Genomic DNA, 27,185 nt, shown 5'->3' with positions numbered 1-27,185 from the left:
TTATTTTTAAATTTTTATCTGTAACATTTTGATTTTTTATTAAATGCATAAAGTACGAATTAGAGTTTACTTAATCCTTGACAAGACGTTAAAAGTTATCTCGTTAAGAAAACGGTCCGTAAACCATGTCCTTTTAAAACCAGTTGTAAACCACGTTTTTTATCGCTCATTAACAATATGTTAAAAAAATTCTTTAATTAAAGCTTGTAATAAAGGTATAAACAGTATTTCTTATAGTCATTAAATATGCTTGATTTAGTTTTTATTCAGCTTGGCATTTTTGGCAGCCGCCTGTAATCTAGCTAATAAAAATCTTGAAATTTAGAACAGCATTACTTAATAAAACAGAGAATAGGAAAAATGATCAAACAAATAATTTGAATGAATTTTAGTAAGAATAAACTTCTAAATTTCTCTATAAATTATAGTCACAATAACAACAAACCCACAAATTTATTGTTGCATTACTTATTTTTAATTAAATCTTGTATTTCCTAAATTCTAACTATAAGTTTCATTTGAGTGACTTATAGTTTGTTTCTAGTAACAAAACTTCTTTATAAATACCTCTTCTTAGTAAACTTTAACCAAATAATTTTAATTATAATTCACAAGTAATTAGTGTATTTATTGATAGGAAAATTTTGTATTAATAGTAGTATTAATGCGAAGAAACTTTTAGAAATTAGAATTGCAGTAAAAACTATCATTAATAAAACTCTAAAAGTTTCATATAATTGGCTAATGAGATTTAACATATGAATTTTATATATATAAAATTAATACTGTGAATAGGTTAAACATTTTATATAGAGCAGTAAATATATTTCTAAAAATTTGTTCTATAAAATGTTGTTGAATTAACATGGGCATTGATTAAATAGTTTGTTCCTTTCGTGTATTGATTTCATTTTGTCTTATAGTGCTATATGAAGTCTTTTTATGTTGCACAAGGTATACATACTAATATGGTTGGCTTTATTTTACAGACACTCAATAGTACTCCGTTTAAATAAAAAATATTATTTCCGTTTTGGCTCCATAAATGGTTTACTAACTGACTATAATTTTTTTTTATCTCAGTTAGTTTTAGGGAATGCTGTTTATTCATAAAATCTTGCTTTGAAACTTTTTTAGTTGACTCTATGTATGGTTTATAGTTTGTTTTGATACATAAAGTTCATCTATGCAGATTACTTGAGATAATCAAATCTTATGTTGACCGAAAGCTTTTTTTTGAATTCTTAGAACATCATAATACATACTTAAAAAATTTATTTTAGAAGTAATTACACAGTTGTTTTACCTAAACAATTAATTGATGTCATAAAAACGTTTATCTTCAAAATATATTAAACTGGGCGCTTGTTATCTAAATTTTAAGAAGCTTAAAATGTCGGACAGAATTTGTAAAATTTAAGAAACTAGATATTTTATTTATTTATTTAGAATATCAGAAATTTAATAGATAAAGAAGGTAAGTGCTGAATCCTTTCCTTTAAAGTTTTATTTTATTATGAAGTTTTAACATAAAAGAGATTTCTAGTTAAAAAGTTATCTCGAGCTTTTTAATGTTATATGGTTACATATAGTATATGTTAGATAAATTAACTTATAAATGCTAATTAAAATAACTGTAAGTTTATATTTTTTTTTATAGAAAAATTAGTTTTCGACTCTACGATATATATGTAATAACAAGAACTGTCTAAACTTTAGTTTAGTAGTTTAGATTTTTTATTGAATTACGGTATAGTTTTACAAAGTTATATTGTACTGCGTAACTAAGATACTGTTATGTTAACAAACAAAGCATTAAACTACTTTACTTAAAAATTTTAAATGTATTATTAGTTGTTGCATTTTTGTTCTATTTTATTTTATTTTTACTTTTACTTTTTTAATTTTATTATTTTTATTGTATTGTTGTTGTAATTGTGTTTTCTAGTTACTTATTTATTTATCTATTTTGTACTTATCCAATAGATTTTTTACTTAATTGGCCATTAAGCATTTTGGAATCTTTTTTTCAATTTAGCAAGCTCATTTAATTTAATTAGTTCTAATAAGAATATAATTAGTGTTGATTACTAGCGTCTAATAGTAGTATATATGGTGTGTCTATCTACTTTATAGAGTTTTGAAATCGTGATTATTGCGTTTGCATGAAACACCGTGTTGAATAAAACTCTCAGTCTGAAATCGTTTAATTTAATGTTTTATTATACAATTTCGAAATCCATTTAATTTATTTTAGTTAGTTTTTAATATTTCAGTAACAATAGTTTAACGTTCATAGTTTGTATTTGTAGTATATTAATTAATAATTTTCAAACTTTATTACTAGGAAGTAGTTTAGTAATGTTGTGCAAAAAGTTATGCAAAAATGGTACATAAATAGTTCACAAACATATGTTCATTGCAGCTGTTGAGATGCAACAATTTACGTTATTAAAACTATATTTATAAATTAATTTTAAAACTTTAGAACAGCTACCGAGGTTATAAACAAACAGTTTTATTTTTAATACTTTAAATACTCATATTAGCCAGTGTTATCAGCTGGGCGCTTTGGCAGGCGCCTGTAATCTAGCTGCTTGGAGGCATGGAATGGCGACGACGTTACTGAATTAGAACGCTGAAAACTATCACCGTGCATAATGAAAATTATAACCAGAAATTAAATTTCTGTTCATATAACCTATTCCTTTCTGTAAATACTCAGGTAAACGTCGAATCCATTTTTCTAATAATTTTGTTCAAGTTATTTACAAAAACATTGAATAAAAAGTGTTGAAAAAAACATAAAATACAATATGATAATGTTACAATAAACATCCATAGTACATTGTCGTATATGCAGTTTGTTTTGTCTGTTAAGAATATCAAACTATTATGTTATAACTACAACGATTCAACATAACTCTGACTACCTTTTATCAGACTATTGATTATTTATTATGATGATCAAAATGATATAAAACTTGTTTTAACAATTGTGCATAAACTATAATATAACCCCCAAGGCCGTAATAATAGAATTATTCTTACTAATTAAATACAAATTAAATGTTACTAAGCATAAAAACTTGTAAACTTAACACTACAAATTTACTTTGTAAGTAAGAACTTAGTATACCTTATTTATAAACAGCTGTTTTCAACACTTTTTTAAACGACAGTTCGCACTAAACTATTTAAAAGCCCTTTAAGTAGGCACTGAAAAAAGTGATTTAGTTTATCTAATCGTATTATTTTCTATGTATATACATAATGTGACTAAGTGACCATCAAACTTACAATCTGCTAGAAAAAAGTAATAAAATTTGAAATTCCTACTAAAAGTAGTATTTTGATACCAAAAAAAAAAAAACTTTTTTCGTTTTCATATTGGTACAAATAAAAGTATAAAATTCTAATTCAATATCCGATGCAAAAATACAAGTCTACAATAATATGCTGAAGTATAAATTAGTTACTTGCAAAAGTACAAATTGCAGTAAATTAGAATTTAAAAAAGTTATCTTCTAAATTTCGACTTTCTAATAAAAGCAAAAAATATGTATTGCAGTTTACTTGTTTTTTGGACAAGACGTTTAAAGGTATACAAGCGGCAACGTATCGGTAACTTTTAGAGTATTTGGAACTAGGACCTGATATACGAAGGTTTTTTTCGTGCACCAGGTCCTAGGACAAAATACTTTATAAGTTATTTGTCGTTCAATAAACAATATTAACAAGTATTTATTAGTATATTAACAGTATAAACAATATTAACAATGTGTATCACTAAAAAAAGGTTGTAATAGAGATATGATTGATATATTTCATATAATTATTAAATACGCTTACTTTAATTTTTACGCAGCTGGGCATTTTGGCAGGCGCCTGTAATCCAGCTGCTAGGAAGCTTGAAACTGAGAACAGCATTACTAATTTAAACAGAGAACAAAGATCGCTGGTATAATAAATAAACAGCTTAGCTGGACCAGATTCACTGGTAATGCTGGACCAGATTCATTCTTTAAATTAATTGAACTTGAGATTATGTATGGTGTATCAATAAAAAAACCAACGAATACGAAAAATAGTTAGTTTTGAATATACGGCAGATCACACCATAAATATACGCATATTAATTAAAACTTAAATTTATCAAAATGTGTTCAAAATGTTAAGGAGCAATCTTATGTCATATAATCTGTCGGAAATTTCAAAGTAGAAAAAAAACTCTTGAAAGCTCTTAAAGAAGCTTGAAGTTGTAACGACTTTACTAAACTACAACGCTGATAAATATCACATTGTAATATTAACTCCAATTTTAGATCAACGTGTGAAAAAAAATGATGTTATTACTGAAGTAAATGTTTTATCTACGTTCTTTTTTAAAATTACAAAATTATTCATCTATTTTAAATACAGCAGTATAGAAACAATGATAAATAAAAAAGTTTAATCTTGTGGAAAAATAATTTTATGATTTCTCAAGAAGGGGAATTAATATCGAAATTAGAAAACGTTGCTAAAAACTGATTATTATTTAGTAAGTGTTGTATTTTAAGTTTAAATATTTTTAAGTTATATTTCTGTATTAAAAAAGTAGCATGTTAATTTTACTGAGTTAATTACTGTAAATTGTAGCCAATTACATTCTTATTTTATATATAAGTTTTATTGTTTTAAAATTACTACCAGCTTTTTATTTTAAAACAAACAAACAATAAAGCATTTAAATCTAATTTATATGTATTTATGAAAATAAGGTATAGCATATAATTTTCAAACTAGCAAAAATCTAAATCTGAGTCTACCAACAGACTTGGAAATGTATAATTTTAAACTAATTTTTTTTGTGAGAGGTTTTTTTTTGATGAGTATTCTGTAGTGACATAGGGCACAATTTCTTTCTAGTAGTAATTAGTATATTGTTTATTAAACGACAAAAAAGCGCTTAAAAATTTCGGTATTAGGACCTGGCGTACAAAGGAACCTATAGGTTATCGAGTCGTACATCACATACTTATAAAAAATTTTACGAGCTAACACATTTATTTTTTTTATCATTTATGTAATTAAAATTTAGTAATAGAACAATCATTTAAACGAAATTTTAAGAAAAAAAACCAAACGAAAATTAACTAAACTTTGTGTAGCAAATGTACTTAAAAACTTTCTTAGTAAGATAAGAATTAAAAAATAGATACAACTTTAAATCAACTTATAAAAGAAGATAAACAATACTTAAACCAAACATTTTAATACTTGAATGAAAAATTAAAACTTTTTTAAAGAAAGCAAAAATGTAATACGCTAAACAATTATACCTTTAATTTTACCAGTATTTTGTGCTAAAAGTGTTTTTCTTTTTTATCTAGTATTTTTAGTTTAACAGTTAAAGCAATTTTATTTTCAAAAAGAAAAATAGACTATTGCATAATATTTTAATAATTTTAAGGAAGTAAATTCTACGATATTTAAAATTAAATTTTTTATGTATTAAAATAAAGATAAGTTCTGTTAAATTTATGCTTCTAATAAGATAAAAAAATACAATACCTATATTAATACTAACAAGTTTCCTTCTGTATTGAAATATACCTTTTTATATTTTGATTACTTGTTTAAGTCTAAAATTGTAAATAAACAAAGTAAAAATTTTTTTTAAACATAAAAAATAAGTTTTATTTCTATATTCGGTTTTATCAGAAATTGCGATTTTTTAACATAAGTTTGCTTGAATAAGTTATCTCAGCGTACACCTAAATACTTAATTTACTGTTGAAGTATATGCATCTATACCTATTTTTGTTGAAAATTACATTGTTGGTATTACGTTGGCATGTTAAAAAACAAATGTGTTTGTAAGTATTCTGAACTTAATTCAAAATCGTATTTTTAAAAAATAATCCAAAGAATAATCAGATAGAAAATGCCATAATCTTGAGTAAACCTCTTACTAATTTTGTTGTTATATTTTTTATGTGTTCTTACCCTTTTAAATTTCTGCCTATAGTTATTCCCAAATATTTATAGCTATTTATGTTTGATATAACTGTTTTACCTACTTTTACATTAGGAAATATATTTTGTTTTTAAACTATTTTGTTATTGATATAGAATCATGCTTATGATTTTATTAATATTTAGTTTAAGCTTGTTTCCCATAAACCGATCTATACCTTTTTTAGTTCTGTGTTAAAGTTTTTACTGTCATTTACATATGTGTCTTTTATGAATGTTTTGTATAACATTGTATCATCTGCAAAGTTGAGGACGTTAAGACTAGTATTATACTGTAAGTTAATATGTAGCTATTAGGAATATTAACGGACCTAATACTGAGCTTTGTGGTACACCAACGTCAATTTTTTCACAGGTTGATCATATTCTTTAAAGCTAACAAATTGTTTCCTTCGATCTATATATAAACTGATTAGTAGATGCATATTTCCTCTAACTCCATAACATTCCAATTTTCTTAGTAAGATATTTCTATCTACACTATCAAATGCTTTACTTAAATCACAAAAGACGGCACAAACTGCGTTCCCTTTATCAACATTGGACATAACCCCTTAAACAAATTCAGACAAAGCTAAAGTCGTGGAATTATTTTGTCGAAAGCCAAACTGAAAATTGTTTAAAACTTTATTTAAAGAAAAAACTGTATAGGCTACCATAGATAACTATTTTAATTATTTTATTTAAATTAGATATAAGTGAAATGGGTCTATAATTTCCAGGTAAAGTTTTTAATCCTAATTTAAAAAAATGTTATTACTTTTGCAAGTTTTAAGTTATTTGGATAAACACCTTCATAAAATGCTTGGTTAATAAATTTGCTTAGTAATGTTGATATAAGATTGTTTACTTTTTAAAGGATTTTCACAGATATGCAATCTTCACCAATGGCTTTGTTTGGAATTTTTAACTAAAAACTCAAAACACACTAACTTTAAAATATATATAAAACATTTTATATTAAACCTTTTAGCGCTGTTTTTTTCTATAGTAGTTATAAACAAGAAATGATATTAAAAATAAAAAACTTTATAAATTTTATTCAACTACATACATTTATTTTTCTAGTTTTAAATGCCTAGACTTCAATAAATTTACAATAAACACTTTCTTGTAGAATATATTTATTTACCTTTACATAATACATAACATATAATTTTAATGATACTTTGATTGTATCAAAAGTGCTAACTGATAAAGTAAGCATCAGAAGCTATATTTCCATTAAATACTTGTAGCTTTAGATAAAAAGTCAAAACACAAACAATTATAGGTTTATGTTTATAATTATTGCCACATTCTTCTATCCAAATTTTTTATAAATAATTTACGGAAAGTTTAAAATTTTTTTTTGCATATAGAAATATTGAAAATTTTAATTTTACTTTAATGTAAGTGTAATTGATAAAGTTTGTTTCACATTTGTAAAGAAAAGTTTTTTATATAGACTAAATTTGAAAACACATTTATCTAATAGTTTAAAAAAAATTGCATGAAAACTTTAATTTTTACCATTTTTAATACAAAATGCATTGCTGATTTAGCATATAAAAACTACTTACGTTAAAAAAAACAAAAAACTATATTGACAATATTACTGACGTCATATATCTATCCACGACATTTTTTAAATAAAAACTATAAATAAAATAAGTACTTTTAAAGCATGACTGTGGCAAGATTTTGCAGTTTGTAAACTACTACATAAGCAGTTTAAATGTCTTCATCTATGTCTTTAAAACATATTTTATTTAAAAAATCAATTTATTATAGATATTTGCTAATGAAAGTATAAATCAGTATAGATTTTCAATCATGCTGTCTTTAGCTACCAAATAAAAATTATAGTTCACTTCTAAACAGCTTAGTCCGTAAATTCTAAATAGCATTTTCGAAATATAAAACACTAAAGTTAAAAGTTAAATTATCAAACTAAAAAAGAAATACTAAAAACTTTAGCATTTTAAGTATTTATTTGAAATTTTAATGCTAAATTTTATACGTTTATTTCTTCACTTATATGAGTCTAAAATTTATTAATGATTCTTTTATTTTTTTAAACAAGTTGTGCTACTTGTTGACTTATTAACTTTGTAAAAATTTTTTTTTTAATCTTACTTTACCTGTTTATTTTAACAAATATGTTATTTAATGATAGAATTAGATTTTATGAAAAACGATAGTGTTTTCGAATATGCAAAAATTTTGAGTTTAACTATTTTCAATTCAATATTGTTTTATAAAATCAATATATATTATTATCTGAGTGAAAAAGCATTTAATTAAAAAACTCATATTTTCTTTTTTCTTAATGACTTTTTCTTGTTTATATAAGATACCATCAGTTGTTGTTCTTACAGTTTTATTAAAACTTTAAGATAATAACTTTTTTTTTTTATAGAAACAAAAAAGTAATTAAAAAAACGGTTTTTGCAACTTCATTTTAATTTTTTGAAATAAAATATAAATTAATAGAAGTACTTATCGTACTTTTTTAAAACTTAGTAACAGAATGTAAAATATGTAATACTAAATTATCAAAAAATTAAAATATTTAGTTTTACTTTTTTGAAACTTGCTAAATGTTATGGTAGTGCTTTATAAAAATATGTAAAAAGTTTATAAGTTGAACTTTCATTTATTTCAGAAGTAAAGCTAAAATCACATAATAATAAGTAAATTAAAAACATAGTTACTTTAGCAGTGCCAAAGCAAATTAAATATAAAAATATCTAGTAGGACAATTTCAAATTGATTATACTAACAATTTTAAATAAAATAAAAATAAAAATAACTTCAGTTTAAAATTACAACCACCTATTTGCTATAAGGTAAATCAATGGTATGTAGACTATTTATAAATAACGTTTCTTTTTTTTATATGTTTTACATAAATATATCAAATCGATACAATAGTTAGTTTAATTTACTATCAAATTCACACCAACATTTAAAAATGTGATTTTGACATATTTTTAACTAGCTAGTTCTGATACTTAGTTTCTTTGTAGATATACTTTGAAAAGTTTTAAAACAACTTTTAAATAATATTACAAAGCTTTTTTCAACATTAAAAATAATTTAAACAAATAAAGAAAATATTAAGCAGTAGAAATAACTATCACGTGACGTCATATATGGGATTACAACAACATAGTGTCATTGTTATAAGATTAAATAAAATGCTAAACAATATTTAATATCAGTTTTTGTTATCAAGATAAATTTGTAAACCACTACGAAGTGATTAAAATGTCACGTAATAAGTTTTTTTAAAATGTATAATATCATTTTAAAAGTTTACAAAAATGGTTTTGTATGAGTAATGGTAGTGTAAACTAGTTTAATAATTCTTTTACTTATACTTACGAGTGTTTGTAAATTTAAACACACAAAATTTACTTAGTGTTAAGAAGAGTTATATGACTTTCAAAAAAAAAATGTAGGCATATAGTCTATTTTTATTAACAAAAAGTTGTAAATCTTAAAGTTGTGATAAACGTTCTAAACTTAACTACTCGTATATAAACTTAACTATATATTTAACGAAACACGTTTATTGAAAGCTATTTGTTTTATAAATCTATACTTATAATGTATTGATATTTAATTATGGTTTATAAATAACCAATTTTTAAGCTCTTTTAAGTAACAAAATCTAATATAAATCATAAGACATATTTCAATCATGTATAATTTTCAAAATAAAATGTCATTATTTAAATATAAATTTTCGACATGTACTATTAAAAACTTTCTATTAAAACATATAAAAAATATTTGGCTAATAATTTTCAGTAGAATACGTTAGCAAACAAAATGTAATTACATAAATTTATTGTAACACGTCATAGTTATCAATTTTATATGTATTTTAGATTAATGTATTACATGTCTGACAAACTCTAATAAATTTTATGCTTGTAGAAACTATTATAAACTAAGTTAAAAGTATTTTAAATATAGTTATGTCAATGTTAACTATGTAGATTAGAAATACTTTCAAAATTGACACTTATCAGCTCCTAATTTTATAAATTAAAATAAATAGAAACTCCATGTAGCAATAAAACAGCCTTAATTAATTGTGTTTTAGTAGAATGTTTGTTTTAATACTCGTTTAAGTTTGAGTCTGGTTTCCAGTTAGTAGTTTTTTATAACTAATATTTGAAATACCTGTTTATATTAATTAAAAGTAAAACTGAAATTAAGTTCAAAATTACGACATATTTAATTTCATAAGTTGGACGCTTTGTAATCTGGCTGCTCAGAGGCTTGGGCTGGTGACGACTTTACTTAATTTAACATTAATGAATATTATCGAATCCATTTCTTTTTTAAATTTAAAACATAATCGGAATAGTACTTAATCATAAAAATAAATAATGAAGTTTTAACAAAGTTTAATATAAACTTTTGTTTACTGAGTATTTTATCCAAAACTATGTTTTATATAGATCTCTGCTAAAATGGAAAAAATAATAAGATAATGATTTTTTATCAAATGTTATTTTCACGAAATTAAAAACTTTTGAATCATAGTTATAATGATTATAATTTTTGTAGTTGTAATTAATCAGCAAAATTGTTCAATAGAAAAAAAATCTAATTCATTTACGTTAAAAAATAAATTTTAGACTGGACATGTTTTATTTTTACCTACATTTGAGCACGTTTTTAACAACAGTTTACAACAAACAATAAAGAACTAAATAAATATTTATTCAAGATAAACAACAAAAAAACTAATTCAACTATTACTTAAAGTTCAAAATTTTTAAAACAACAATAAAAAGGTTTTATTTAATGTTATTTTGTATGATAGAACAAAATGTTTTCTTTAAGTATATTCATATTTTAGAACAAGTGATTAAAGTTTCAAGATAACTACGAATAAAAGGTATTATTTGGAAAGACTAAACTAAAATAAATCAGACAATCGCAAAGCCTATTTGTGCTAAATATTACAAGTACAGGTTAGACAGATGTTACGAATAATAAATATATAAAATGCTAAATAAAATTTCTCTTTTTTTGTTTTTAATTAAAACAAAACTAGTTTTAAACAGTACGATCTAAATGTAGTAACTAGAATTTTATAAACTTGAGTTTTTTTGAATACAATATAATTTTACAAAGTTTAAAAGTACTGTGTAACTAAGATACTTTTGTGTCAGCGAATAACTCAATAAAATACAACACTTAACTATTTAAGTAGTTTTAAACGTTTTATTAAACATTACCTAAGACTACTTAATTCAATTCAGTTGGTTTTTAAAAATTGAATACAAAACGTATTTTTATTTACTATCTTTATTTAAAAGAAATATATCAAAATTTTAAACTTACATCATTAAATTTTTTATTTTTTTTTGTTACTTAGTAGTTTAGTAGATTAAGTTTAACTGTTTATTAATTGTAGCCGATTAAATTTAGTTTGTCAAAACGATTTAGGTACATTACGTTATCAAAAGTAGTTTTATAAATTAATGTTACAATTTAAGAAAAACTAATAACAACGTGACAAACCAACAAGTCTATTATTGAATTTTTAAATACACACATATTTTAATTGTATCAGCTGGGCGCTAGGCAGGTGCTTGTAATCTAGCTACTTAGAAGCTTGAATTGGTGATGACTTTACTGAATTAAAACGCTGAAAACCACCAACGTTAATAGTGAAAAATACTTTCAGTGATTAAAATTCTGAAAATATTAATTTGTAAACGGACAGATAAATGTCGTACTCATTATCTTACTATCATTTTATTAAATAAATATTTTACTAAAATATTAAATAAAAATAATTTAATTGTATATATTCAACAAAATTATTTGTAGAGAAATAAAAATATTAAAGTATAAAGTTGTTGCTTTCTGTATTTTTGTTTAGTTTAAGTATAATTTTAATAAACTCAATAAAGTTTTTTGATTAAAAAAAAAAGTTAATTTGTGTTTATCTAAGTTCTACTGAACACTAATCAACAATAAAAGTTAATTTAAAAATAGACTTAAACAAATTATGCATTATTTGAAAAAAACTTGTATTTACGTCGTTTTATTAGACACACAAACTTATTGTTGCATTATTTCTATATAAATTATAAGTATTCCTTTAATTCTGATTGTTTGAATCAGAAATATTTGAAGTCAATTATGACGTGGCTTAATAAAGACTTATTACATATATATAACATTAACTACGAAAGAAATTAATTACAAAATAAACATCATTGTTTGTGATTTTACTTCTAGGCTTATTTAAATGAGAAAATACTATTATTTAGTAACTAGTTTTTTTTAAATGAATTATTTCAAATTTATTTCTAACCTATTATGGTTGAATAATAATTGAAAATTAATTACTGTATTTGTTAATAGAAAAATATTCAAAATTTCATTTAACCATTTGGTTTACTTACTACTAAAAAATCCCGATGTCTAGAGTCAACTGTGTTGTTTAGGACATTATCAATTTGTAGTTTATATACAAATGAAGTTAAATATAGTTTTTTAACGTTTTTTTGCTAGGTTTTATAATTTATTTTTTAAAGTGTTTTGTTAAATTTCAATACAAAACCTTCTGTTTTTGACTGCCAGTATTTCAGAATCAGACGAAAAAAAAAATTAATTATCTTTGGCAACAAAGTCATCTGATTTAAATGTTGCTTTAAAAATCTAAAAAACTGGTTTTATGTTAAATATTAAGATTCGAAAAATGTTATTGTCTATGTTAATTTGCTTTTATAGTTATAAATCTATCTAAGATATTTAGAGCTACTTGAATATGGAAAAGATTTTGAAAAATTAAAATAAAAACACAATACACTTTTACCATTATATTCAAAAATTTTTTATTATTAAATATAAATCGTTAAAAGTTAATTAAAAAACATGCAAGGATATGTCATCACTTAATCTAAAGGCTAAATACAGAAAAAAAAAGTTTTTAGATAAATAAAAGTCTACAATTAAAATTCATATACCAAACTGCCTAAATTATTTACTTTTAAGCTCTACAACTTTTTTGATAATTTTTTAAAGCTTCATTAAAATAGACTAAAATAATTCAACAACATTTTTTATTGCAGCAATTAAATATATATTTTTGTTGTTGAATACAATCATAATAATCTCGTCACAATATGACTTTATCCAAGAGTATTTTATTGTAAATGATTAGCCTTAAAAATATCAGGTTAACTTTAATTTATCAAATATTTAAAATGAAATAATATACGACATAAGTGCTCGATTGGTTGAACAAGCTGAATTAATCATAAAATATTCATCAGTGTATAGAAGAAATAAAACTTTTATTAAAAGCTCAAGTATTACTACATGAGGTGAATAGTAATATAAATACTGCAAGAGAAAAAAAAGCAGCTTTAAACAGTGTACAACAAAGCACAGCAAATTAAGTTAGTTACTTTTTACTTTAAATGTTGAAGTGAAAAAAAAGCCTAGAAGCATTTAAGAAATTTTATGAACTTAAATACATAGTGTTTAGTTTAAAATTGAAGTAAGAAAGTATTATATCTGAAACGAAATATCCTTTTTAGTACATTTAATCAGAAGTAATTAAAGATTTTTGACATGTTTGAATATTGTATTTGAGTAAAATTATGTTCATTGCAACGATTTACAAATATTGCTACGTTATTAATATTTTTTATTTATTTATAAATTAATTAAAAACTAAATTCAGCCATCAACAACGTTAAAAACTAAAAGTTTTAATATTGACATTTTAAGTACTTATATGTTTTGATTTTATTAGCTTGGCGTTTTGGCAGGCGCCTGTAAATTAGCTGCTTAGAGGCATGTAATGATGAAACGACAATACAGCATTTTAATGTTGGTAACTTTCACCGCATATAATCTAAACTATGTCTAGAGATTAAATTTTTGAAAGACACACATATATATATATATATACATATTTATATAGTAAGGTAGCTTTTGGATCCTATGTTTTTATTAATTTAATAAAGTAGTTATTTACAAAAACTTATAATAAAAGTTGTTTATTTCTGCAATTTAGAAACATTTTTACGCTATTAAAATTAGACTTAAAACGTTGTATTAAGAAAAAACGAACTAAACAAACATTACTACTGTTTTTTTTTTAATACACACGTATTTGATTTTAAAAAGCTGGGCTCTTTGGCAGGCGCCTGTAATCTAGCTATTTAGAGGCTTGGAATAGTGACGACCTGACTAAACTAGAACGCTAATAACAATTACCGTGCTCAATTAACTATAAGTTCAGAGATAAAATTTCTGTTCATGGAATTCAAATTTGATTGTGATATGTAAACGTCGGAACCTTTCTTTTAAATAACTTTGAAAAAGTAATTTTTCATAAAATAATTTAACAAAAAATGCTTTAGTTATTGTAATTCAACGAATTTGTTTTATAAAATGTAAACTTCAAATATATTTACCTTTAAAAGTAAATTTAAGATTGGACATGTTTCCTTTTCATATATATTTTAGCAGTATTAAAAACATTTTACAGGGAACAATAAAGAATTAAAAATAATAATTTGTTCTAGATAAACAATAAACAAAGTAAGTAAACTAATACTTTAAATTCTAAGTTTGAAAAAAAACATGTTTATAACTATTAGAAATATCATACTTGACAATTATTGTGTTGAATTTAGAACTGAAATTTAAAAACATATAATTAAATTAAGAAGTTCTTTTAGCATTTTTCCGAAACATTAACTATAGTTTTTTTATAAAAAAAGAGTTTTAAAAAACAAAAGTAAGTATTACATCATTATAAACTCCAAAAAAATCTGTCAACTTTTACTTAAGATTTAGCAGCATTAAATAGCTTTGTTTTGGAATCATCCTCATCATTATATGTTCTTAACGTTTCATTTGTTACTTTTAACCGTAGCGTTAGAATTTTTATTTGTTTATTCATTTATCAGCTAAAATATATTCTAGTTAAACTTTTTTTTTGACTTATTTATTTCATTTAAATTACTTTAAAACATAGAAATAATGATAATATAATCTTAAAAACTTGTTTGCAATTTCGTTGAAGCAATAATTTTTTTGTATATAAATTATAATGTTTAATTTAGATATAATTCACGAAATCTTTTTTGTAAAAAGTAATTTTTTTTCCTCTAAAGTTGCAATTTTTTTTTGTCTTCTGCCAAAATTTTTTATTTGACTTATTATTAGAAAATCAGGAAAACTTAAAATTACAATTAAGTTCAATTTTGTCTATAAATTATGTTATTTGATTTATTATAAAAAAAAAATCATTATAATTTAAGATTAACACAATGTTCAACTTTATTTAGATTCCGATAAACTGAACCCTAACTAGAAACATTTAAAAGTATAATTTAACTATAATAAAAAATGTATAATTTAGCTATTTCTTTATTCGACATGGCACATACATAAAAGATTTAGAAACTTTGTTTTATAATATTATAAAGTTTATACTATATTTTATATTCGTAATGAACTTAAAATTATACATAAATGTACCATTTATAGAAAGAATTGTATTTTTCAAAATCTTTACTGGGGAAATTCTTAATTTTAATTAATTTTTATCCATTTTTGTAAGTTTTCTTGAATTTTTGTGTTTTTTTTCAAATATCAATAAATTCCGTTTTAAAATTTTTCAAGTTGTGCACAATGTGGTTTTATGATAAAGGGTAAAAAAAATGTCTCATTAGTTTTGCATTGGAGTAGTTTTCAAAAAATCTATAATAACCTCTTTTAAAACATTTTTAAATCAGCCTAAGTTTTGTGGTTTTATGATGTTTGCCAAGTGAGAAAAATATTATAATCTCAAAGGTACTATTTCTCAAAGCCGTATTTATAAGCACACTAATTTATATATCTTTATATATAACTATTTATTTTAATTAAAGCTTTATAGCATTTTTTTTTTCTATCAAAGGTAAAAACTAAGACAAAACATCAAAAGTAAAAAAAAAGTTCTACAAAGTTTAATTAATTAACTTACAATTATCGTTAAACTTTATTAACATATAAATAAATTACATACATTTATTTTAAAACTTAATTGCTTATACTTTAATAAACATACAACAAATACGTTTTTGTACGAAAGATTTGTTTATCTTTCAAAATAAGTAACATAAAAACTTTATAATACTTTAATTGTATCAAAAATGCTTACTCACAAAATAAAAATTAAAGGCTAAACTTTTATTAAGTACTTGTGGCTTCAGATAAAAGTTAAAAAGAACAACTAAAGGTTTATGTTTTTTATTTTAATTTTATTCTTTTTTCCTGAATGTTTATGATAAGTTACAGAAAGTTTAAATTTATGGTTCCATTTAGAGATATTAAAAGTGAATGTTTTAGTTAAATGTAAAATATAATTAAAACAGTTTTTTAGAAGGTTGTAGAGAAACGTTCTTATAAAGTCTGATTTTAAAAAACATATTTATCTAAAAGTGACAGAAATAATTATATTAACTTAAATTTTTACCATTTTTTAAACAAAAATAATAAATGATTTACTATGATAAATTGACTTGCATTAAAATAAGCATGAAACAACTATACTTATATTATTTGAAACAAATACCGAGTTAAAAATTATGTTTTTGCTATAAAATAGGATGTTTAATATTTATAAGTTGATTTTTCGTTTTTTTTATGTTACATGTAAAGCTAAAATAACATAATAATAGGTGAGTTACAAAACAATTATTTTTGCAGTGCCAAAGCAAAGTAAATAAAAATATATATAGTACAAAGTGATTGTACACAATTAACGAATTGAAATAAAACTTAAATAAAAATAACTTTAGTTCAAAATTATTACAACCTAATTAATATAAGGTAAATAATAAATCGTTTATAAATAATTTTTATTTATTTATATATCTTACATAGAGCTATCAAATTGATAGAATAGTTGATTACATCTAATCAAATTTTCATTAACATTAAAAGAATGTAATGTTAGAAATTTTTTAACTTTTATTTCTGATTTAAACGATTCTTTATAGTTGTACTTTGTTAAGTTCTAAAACTACTTTTAACTAACATTAAAAAACTCTGTTCTACATTATCAAAATGAATTAAACAAAAATAAGATAATATTAAACAGTAAACATAAAAGCTACGTGACGTCATATATGAGATTACAACAACATAGTGTCATTTTTATAAAATTAAATCAAGTGCTAAACTACACCTTACAGGATTCTTTTTGAAAAGCAATTTGTAAACCACTGCCAAGTGGTTAAAAAGGTAATAAATAGTTTTTACATTTAAATCAAAGTATTTTAAAAGTTTACAAAAATGGTTTTATATGAGTGATGTAAGTGGTTAAAAAAATACTTATATTTACAAGTGTTTGTAATTTAAAGTACCAAAATTTTGTTTTTCCATCATATTGTTATCAACTAATAAAATATTATTTTTTAGTTTTTGATTAATTTTTTTGTTTGATAGTTTTTGATTGTTTCAGAATAACTAAAAATTTAGATTTATTGTGAATGACTAAACTAATTTGTTTGTTTAACATTTCATTTATCATCTATGGTTGATGTAAACTTACATCCTTTATGTAATAACTCAAAGTTACTATTGGTCACTAATGCAATAATAATAGTTGCTTAAACTTAAATTCAGTAGTTCAGTTTTCTTAACAAAATACAGTTTACTTTTACAAAGTTAAATAGTACTGTGTAACTAAGATACTGTTATGTCAACAAATATGTTAACAAAAAACAATACTTAATAAATTTAAGTAATTTTGAACGTTTTATTTAACTATCTAAATCCACTAATTTACTTCAGTCAGTTTTAAAAAATTCGGTACCAAAAGTTTAATGTATGTTATTAGTTTCTTATAAAATATTGAAAGATTTTTAAACTTATATTTGTTAATTGTTTTCACTTATTTATCAGAAAAGGTTAAGTAATTTAGGCTTGTTGTAAATCATGGACATGATGTTAAACTGTTCCGGTGCATGGCTCGATAACCGAAATATTTTTGTACACTAAGTCCTCAGACCAAACCTTTTGAACGTTTTTCGTCGTTCAATAAACAATATATAAATAGTAGTTAATAGTTTACTAGAACTTATTTCATCGCAGCGATTTTAACAAGTTTTAATACTTCTTTTTATACTGTATTATACTTAATTTCATTTTATTTGTTTAAGTAAAAATCTAATAATTAAAAGGGTCAAGCTTTACTGACTTTATAGGAGTTGTTTTATTTATGCCAGTGAACACAATTTCGTTTACTGTATAATTTAGTAATTTAATAATTTTCAGGTATCCTTTTGGCTAGATTTCAGGCGCCTTCCAAAGCGCCTAGCTGGATATGTGTAACCAAAAGCTTTAAAATGTTTAAAAAAGAGTTTAAGTTAATAAGCTTTGATATATTGACATTTTAACATACAAGTAATCAGTAAATTATTCAAATTAAAATCAAAATATATAAGATAAAAAATGTTATAATAGTTTTTCATTCTTAAAATTTTCATTATATACTAATTTAAACTGAAGCTTATGCTTGTAGACCTGCAATGTATTCTTAATCTGGGAATAAAATTAGAATTACTTAATTTTATATATACCTCAACGTTTACAACCCAAAAATAAACATTTTTTGAAGTTTATCTTTTTATATTTTTAACGTAACAAATTACTCTGCTAAATACTGTAATAGTTATAACAAACTTGATTTTGTATAAATACTTGCTTGAATATATATAAAAAACAACAACATGTCCACTTTATGACCTTCTTAAAAATGTTAAATTTGAACTCTTTTTTAAAGAAATAGTTTTCATGAATTTTTTTTAACTGTAAAGTTTTTTTATTTAATATTTTGGTAATTGTTACTTCAAAAATAATTAAAAAAGAAAGGTTCCAACGTTTACCTTAATGCTCTGAAATCAGAGAAACTTAATCTCTTAACATAATTTTCTTTACGCACGATGATAGTTTTCATCGTTTTAGTTCAGTAAAGTCGTTAACATTCCAAGCCTCTAAGATAACAGGCGCCTGCCAAGGCACCCAGCTGATTAAATTAGAATATTTGAATATTTAAAATATCAATAAAATATTTTGATGACTTAAGAATTATTCCTCACGCTGCATTGAATTAAATCCGAGTAAATTACTTAGCTATGAACTTTAAATAACTTAAAAAACTTAAATTACTTTCTGATAACAACTATTATACGACGATCTAATAAATTAAATAAATTAAAATTACATCATCCTATATTCAGTTTTTATTGCTTATATTAATAACTAAAGTGTTACATCAAATCTACATCTTATTTTGACAGTTCTGACTATTTTGTCTCAGATTACTAAACATTTTGTCTCAGGTTTAATGAGCGAATTTACTTAAATGTAAATTGATCTACGATTATAAATAACTTTTATATGTATTGTAACTCGTTTTTAAAAGTTGACTTCTTTTATTTATAATTTTTTACTAAAAACTTACAAGAAATTAATTAACTAGAGGTTTTTATTAAATAAATTAAGTATCTTATGTACTTAACATACAAATTTACATTTTTGTATAAGTGCAATTTCTCTAGAATGTAACCTTATTTTAATAGTACTAGTATATTTTTTTTATTTCGGAAAACTATCATTATAAAAAAAGTATATAAACTATCAAAGATAAAACACTAAATAAAAAATACTAGTTATTGATTGTTTAAACAATTCTGAAAAATAAATAGTTACCTCAATTAAACATTCTAGCTAAATTCCTAAAAGAAGAAGCCAAATTGACGTTTAATTGAGACTTTTGTGCCGTACTTTAAATTATATTACGGTTTTATTTTCTTGCAGTGTTTATATAATTTATCCAACTTATATAGTCATACTTATATTTTTACTAAAAGTTTTAAAGTCTTTAAACTTTTTAATATTTTATGATTATTTACCAGTTGTTGTTTAACTGGTCGATAAAGCTTATGTAAATCATTTTAAATGATTTAATAAATTAAAATTAAACTAACATTATAAATTACTTAAAATAAACTCTTGTACGACGTAATATTATGACTAGTAGTCGTTTTATTTAAAAATAAATATATTTAATTTCCGCATCGAATTTTTTCAGAGTATTTAAAATTACTTTTGATGTAGTTTTAAAAGACTTATAACAAACATACAAAAACTCACAAATAAATAAATTGGACAGTTTGAGATATCAGTTTTAAGTACAGATCATATTTTATTTAAATACTTTTTATTTTCTGTATTGAGCCTTTTAAGTTAAGTGATGACATATATTGATATTTTTTTCATATCGACTTTTAACCATTCAAATTTAAGAAAAATTGTTTTTTGAAAACCATCATAAAAATACAACGTGTTTAATTTGAACTTTTTACAACCTTTTCTAAATCTAAATTGCTCTAAATATGTTGGAAATTATTTTTAGCTATAAAAGCTAATTAATCTGGACATTGAACTTGTTAGAAAGTTAGATATTTACAAGAGACCATACTTTTATTATAACTAATTCAAATAACTGGTTTTGGTACTGGTTTTAACTAAAAAGTTTAAACATAAGTCACTCATTTAAAAAAAGTTTATTATCAATTTAGTTTAGTGTGTTATTAAAATAATCATGCTAAAAACTGTTAAGAGTATAGTGTAAGTTTAGTTGTAAACAATAATTTTAACATTTCCAGCTAAAAACAGTCACGTCATGAAGAGTTAACTAAAAAAGTCTATTTGTTTGAATTAGCGTGAAGTAACACTTTGCTGATTTTAAGATAATTATAAGACACATTTTTTAAATATTCAAAATAGTAGAAATTTTTCTTGAAACTAAATTAAAAAGTACTTTTTAAAATAAGACAAAAAAAAAGACACTTATAACACTAAAAACACGCTGTTTTCAAATTTAAAAAATATAGATATCTCGTTGTTTACAAATTTCAGGCTTGCAAGTTCCAATAAACAATGATTCTAGAGCTGAGAGATAGTAAGAGTTTCTCGCTCTGTATATAAATTTAAATCTACTATTCACTTAGACCTCAGCAAAACAAGGGTTATTGAGGAGGGTTTTATTGATAGAAGATTTAATTATTTTCTTTTCGTGACAATATGCTCTCGCCTTTTATTTTATATTTAATTTTTTATTTATTTTATAATGGTTAATGCAAAATTTCATGAGTTATATAATAATTCAAAGTTTGTTACGGTCAAAAATATTAATAAAAATTATATTGACTAACAATAATAACTTTGAAAATGTAACTCTTTATATTTTCGTAATTAAAAAAAAAGGTTTAAATTTTATCGATTCATCATAATATTATTAATCAATAAAAAGTTATTTAATACAAAACTTAAAAGAAATGCTGCAATACTTGAAGAACTTCTCGTAGTTACGTCATTTTATAAAAACCACAAACGTGTTGTTGCATTATTTATCTTTATTTAATACGTAGTTTAAAAGTCTTTTTCTTGGAATCAGAAATATCTAAAATCACTTAAAACGTGGCTAATGTCAAATTTTTAAAATATAAATAATATTATTTATGAAGGCGATTCATTATGAAATAATTATCATTGTTTGTGCTTTTAATACTAAGCTTACTTAAATAAAAAAAAACATTTGTGACTAGCAACAATGCTTCTTTATAAAGAACTCTTTTATTTATTTTTTTATTTCATGTTATTGCATAATTGAATAAAAATTTTTGTATTTCTCAATAGACAAATAAGTTAATTAATGTTTAATAAATTGGTTTATAAAATAATATAAAAACTTGAAAACTACAGTCGGAGGTACAGTTTTTAAAATTTTATTGGAGCCGTTATTTAGAAAAACAACTAATAAAAGATGTTTTAGTTGCAATAATTCAATTAGATTTTAACAATTCATTTCAAAAAGTTTAATATTTATTTTTTGTATCTAAAGAATAATGAATAAATTTTAAACTTTTTTTACTAGAATGTATTTTAGTAATTTAAGTTTGTCGAATTATTTATTAATCGTACAAAGTAATTTTGTAAAATTTAGTTCAGTGCAGCTATTCAAATGCATTGTTACGTAATTAAAACGTTTTATTTAATTACATATTAATTTAAAAAATTAAGTCAACAATCAACATTGTGACAAACCAATAGTTTTATTATTGACTTTTAAATACTCAAATGTTTTGATTTTGATCGCCTGTAATCAAGTTTCTCTGAGGCTTGAAATGGTAACAACTTTATTGAACGAAAACGCTGAAAACTATTACTATCTTTATTTAAAATTATGTACAGATCTAAAATTCTGTTAATAAAAGTGGTAAGTTATATCATCAAGTATACCTCAGAACCATTATTTTTATAACTTTATTTATAAAAATTATTTCTTTAGTTTATTATTTACAAAAATATTAAGTAATGAAAATATTTTCAATTAATCGACAAATATATTCGTACAGAAATAAAATACCTAAAGTAAAAAGCTGATGAAGTCTATACGTTTTGTATTGTAAAAATATAATTTTAAATAAAAAAAGAAATAATTTATACAATCAAAATCCACAATTTTCTTTGGTTTTGCAACTTTATATTTTAAAATTGTTAACTTAGTTTTCTTAGTTATTATCTACAAATTCTTTAATTTTTAAAACATCTGTATTTAAGCAATAACTTTATATGCAGTTATAGTTTATAGTACAAATTTTACTCGCATAATAAAAGTTGTGAAATTTTTTAACTTTTGAAATTTATGCGTTTAAGCTTCATAATGACGCAACAGAAATAAAATCGCAAATAGTTTTAAAATTTTACTACATAGCTAGTTAAATAAAAGATTTTGTGTGTCAAGTAAAGTAAATTTTCATTATCTTAACTTTTACAGCTGCATAGTTATGCGGCTAAAAATTTATCTTTCTAGTAAAAGTTTTATAAATCTCTGTTAAAACTTAGGTATTTTTGACTGTAAATTTAGGTTATAATTTCACCTGTTTTAATTAAAAATGTGTTATTTAATTCATGAACATGGTTTAAATATAAATACACATGTTTTCTAATTAATAAATAGTCATATTTAACTAAATAAACTAAACTTACTTTCATAATTTTCTTTTTGTTTACAAATATCGTTGCATTGACTTAATATAATTACATAACTAAAGTAAAAAATCTAGCTTCATTTAACTACAAGTCTAAAGTATAAAGTTTTAATTTTTTGATGTCAAAAAAAAAGAAGTGTTTTGATCATACTTTTTATAAATTTTTCGTTGTTTGATTAAAGCTATTAAACACTTATCAATCTGTTTAAAAGTGATACAAAATAGCTTAACAAAGTACAGTGCGTCTTATAATAAAGTTCTGATTTTGTAGCTTTAATGAAAAGTACTAGACTGTTAAATCAGTATTTTAGAAATATTTTTATAAATAAGTGTCAAAAGTCATTACTAAAATAAAACTAAAGTTTGATTACAGTAAAAATTAAGTAGAAATTATTTGTATGTTTTTTGTGTTAAAGATAGTATCAGACAACAAACTAGACAACAATTATTAGTTAAGTAAAAAAATACTAGTAACTTAAATCAACTGATCAAACAAGAGCATTAAAACTATTAGAAAGCAAGAGCAAATATTTAACAATGCTTGTGTGTTTTCTAATGACGTAACTACAAACTTTTCAAACAACTAAATTCAATCTTAATAATAATAAGCTTAGAACTTTTTTTATGTATGGTTTTTTAGGGCAATAAACTTAGCAACAACTTTTAACTAGGAAATTATAACTTTTAAACATGTATTTTAACATTGAATTATAAATGCTTAATAACAAAACTACCAAACTATCACACCAAATTTTTTATTTACTTAAAAAACGATTCAAAAAAATTGAGTAAAGTTTGACATAAAAACAAACTATTTTAATTAAAGAAACGCAGCATAAAAAACACTTATAAAGTTTTTTGTTTAACACAATTGAAGCATTTTATGAAATTTATGACATTAATTATTATTTAAATGATATTATTTAAAATATAGTAAAATTTACAAACCTATTATTTATATAAAATAAATGCATTTTAAAAATGATTGGTACTTTTTCAAACTATATATTTTAAAATTATTTTAAAGATACTTTATAGTTCACAATGAAATACTTCAAAGTTAAAGAATAAATTTTGAAAGCAACAGTCTATAAACTGAAGTTGCAAAAATTTTACTCTCAAACACAAAAGTCGCATTTAAAATTTTTAAAGTTTACAAGCTGCGTAGTGACGTCACAATAACAAAACTGCAAAATAATTTGAAAATTAAAATTATATAAGTAGTTTTATGAATGGCAGTAAGAGATAAATTTTGTACGTATCAGATAAACTTTTTCAACTGCAAAAATTAATATTTTGTTTTATCTTTTTTTGAAAAAATTCAAAATAGTTGTAGTTATTAAATTAATATGTAAATTCTATGTGTGCACAAAACATTCATGTTTTTTGTTGCAAACTTTTACGACTGCATATTTATTTTCAATAGTTAAGTTAAGCTATTACAAATTGTTTTGTTTTATAGTTTTAAAAAATTAAACCTCTTTTTACTTGTATAAAAATTCAAACCTCTTAAAATCTGTTTTCTGTTTTGTGCACTACAACATTACTTGAATTAATCATGCAAACACAAATTTTGCAAATAATGTTTACAAATGTGTTCTATAAAAATTCATTTAAGAAAATTTAAAAAAATTGAAAATTTTATACGATATTACAATATGGAGTTCTTTTTAGGTTGCATAAGGTACACATGGCTGGCATTATTTCTCACATTATCAATATTATTCTTGAACTAACAATTATTATTTCTATTTGGGTTAAATAGTTGGTTTAATAATTGTGTACAAGTTTTTAGTGTTTCTTTCAACCAGTATTACTCCTTAATATTTTAAACCTTAATAATACTCCAATAAGAAATTATTATTTTGTTTGGACTCTATATATCTGGTTAGATAACTATTTTGCTTATTTTTTTTATTTTTTTTTATCTGGTAGTGCAATATGAAATCTTGTGAGGTTGCATACTAATAAAGTTGGCATTATTTTTTACATACTTGATAATACTACGTGTTAAATTAGAAATTATTATTTCTGTTTGGGTTACATACGTGGTTTACTATTTGTGTACTATTTTATATTTCTTTCTATGAAATTTGTTTCAGTTGATCCTATTTATGGTGCATAGTTAGTTTTGGATGTATAAACTTTTGCTTAGCAGATTACTTCAGATAATCAACAATAATTAGTAAAAACTATTTGCTTGTAGCGATTTAGAAATATTGTTTTGTCATAAAACTATAATTATAACCTAGTTTTCGAACTTAGAAATAGCTAAGAACAACGTGATAAACGTTTGTTAATGACATTACAAATACTCTTATATTTTGATTTTATCAGCTGGGCACTTTGGCAGGATTTTAGTAGGTGTTTAAAAAGATGTCTACAGGTGAGTTCGTTTCTTCTGTTTACGCAGTTCCTTTTCTCGTTTAAATTGCCAAGGCTTCTGTTATACATAGTTTCAACTGTCTTTTGCAAAAAGAAAGCATTAAAACTGTACTCCTAGCTACAAAAAAAAAATGGAATGATTTTAAATTATTAAAACTATTCAAAATAAAATAATTAAACTAAAATTAAGTTTAAATGTTTAATAAAAAATTAGTCTAAAAACATGTTTTTATTTCAATAATGTAACAAATCATCATACCAACTGTTTTCGCTTTTTTGCTCTTAATGATCATAAATTGTTGAAAAATGTAATGAAAAAATTGTAAAGTTAATTTAGACTTGAATATTTCAACTTGTTTAAAACTAACAATTATATATTTTAATTCTTCTCTTTTTGACTTAGTTATTTGAAGTATTTTGTAATGTTGCTATATTTGTCATCACTAAATTTTCTTTTTTGATTTGTTAATTATTTTTATTTTTAGCTTTAATATACAGCTAATTTTAAATAATTACGAAACTATATGCAAACTATATTTCTAATAATTATATGTACTTGTTTTTGATAGTAGTTGTAACTAAGCAAATATAAAATCTAAAACTTTTAATTTTTTTTAGATTTAAAATATTAATTTTAGAAAGGAACCATCATTGGATCAGCTTAATATTAAACATATTACAAACTATAACCTACGTTAAAAACTTGAAACAAAACTAAAAAACAATGAAACTTTAAAAAAAAGTCTTAAGTTTTCTTTAAACTTAAGAATACATTTATTAAAGAACGGAAATAGAAGTATATGTATTTATTTGTAGCTAAATTTTTTAGAAATGTTAACATTTTTTGTAATTATTAAAACACCTTCGTACAAAATGACTTAATTTTTCGTAAGCTAAAGAGATACATACATATTTAATTAAGGTAGCTTTAGTTTATCAAGATAAACTTAAAAATTTATTAAAAAAAAAAGTTATAAAAATTTAAACTAAAATTTAAAAAAGATAAAATTACAAAAATTAGCCCACAAAACAAATTGTTAAAATAATTTGAATTAACTATAAGCCACATAAAAATGGGCTGTAAAAGTTATGTTGATTATAACTATGTAAGAAACGAAAGATGCAAAATTTTTATTGCTCGGTTATGAAGGTGCTAATTACAAAGCTAATTGCAATTTTATCATTGTTACGTCACTATGCAGCTTAAACGCACAAATTTCGAATGTTTAAAAAATTTGGGCAACTTATATTTTTGCGAGTAAAATACTCAACCAAATTACTGCCTTCAAAATCAAACAAACTTAACAAGCGTGAACTTGGCTTTAATGGTTTTTTTTTGTATTTTTTTTTAACCAAACTTTAAAACCAGTTTTTTTCAAATTCTTTTATGCTAACTTAAAACTTTTTTTTCATAATTTTTTTTTTGAGCAAAATTTTTAGATTTTTTTTTTCTTTTAATTTTACTAGTTTTAAGCCAATGAAAAACATTTTTTTAGTTTGTTTTTTAAGATACGTATTAAACTTAATTAAAACTTTCCTTTTTTTTTCTAATTTCTTTTATACCAAAAGCCTAAATAAATTTTTCAGAAAAATTCTAATTTTGTGTGAAAACTTTACTGATTTAGAACTTTAATAACAGTTACCATGTAAACTTTTAAAGGCATTTGTCGTTAGGTGATTGTCGAATCTATT

The sequence above is a fragment of the Thalia democratica genome, chromosome 3 (assembly GCF_965202585.1).
Source record: "Thalia democratica chromosome 3, ktThaDemo2.hap1.1, whole genome shotgun sequence".
NCBI lineage: Eukaryota > Metazoa > Chordata > Thaliacea > Salpida > Salpidae > Thalia > Thalia democratica.
The sequence above is the reverse complement of the archived record's forward strand: the minus strand, read 5'-3'. Positions refer to the sequence as shown.